Below are 535 nucleotides of genomic sequence, written 5' to 3'. Positions count from 1 at the left end.
CGGAGTTTGGGGCTGTTGTACATAGGGTCGCTATGAGTCGCAGGCGACTCGACGGCACATAACAACAACAACAACAACATATGTTAAAAAGGGGATTTGCTGGTTTTATATTCCATTTCTACCTTTTCATTTTGGAGTACTATGGGGTATGCTAAATTAGACTCCATTTGGTAGGGATCTTGAGTTGAGAAAATTTGGCCATTAGTTAGAGAACCACTGAATCACACTAGGAGTTTTCTTGAAAGAGCAGCCAGAAGCTGCCATTACCTGTGGTACTGAAAATCAGCTGAAATGGCAGGTAGATGGGCTTTCCTCCTAGTAGCCTCCAAACAATAGTTCCTGTCATTTCTACTTTACCTACAGTGTGGAAAGGTACGGTTTGGAATTAGTGAACTGTGGATAGATAATGATTGATATCATGAAAATAGATGAAGTTGTATCTATTATGTTGTTGTTGTTGTTATGTGCCATCGAGTCGCTTGCGACTCATAGCAACCCTATGTACAACAGCCCTAAACTCTGCTCTGTCCTGTGC

The 535-nt window shown here is 41.7% G+C and overlaps 1 protein-coding gene across 1 annotated transcript in view; it reads left to right on the top strand.

Moving 5' to 3' along the window:
- IFT80 (intraflagellar transport 80 homolog (Chlamydomonas)) overlaps positions 1–535 on the top strand; it is a 202,906-nt gene that overhangs the window by 133,273 nt on the left and 69,098 nt on the right. The gene's annotated exons all lie outside the window — the stretch shown is intronic.

Source organism: Elephantulus edwardii, unplaced genomic scaffold (genome assembly GCF_000299155.1).
Source record: "Elephantulus edwardii isolate Elephantulus edwardi_28Jun2011 unplaced genomic scaffold, EleEdw1.0 scaffold00320, whole genome shotgun sequence".
In the NCBI taxonomy this organism is placed as follows: Eukaryota; Metazoa; Chordata; class Mammalia; order Macroscelidea; family Macroscelididae; genus Elephantulus; species Elephantulus edwardii.
The sequence above is the reverse complement of the archived record's forward strand: the minus strand, read 5'-3'. Positions and strand labels throughout refer to the sequence as shown.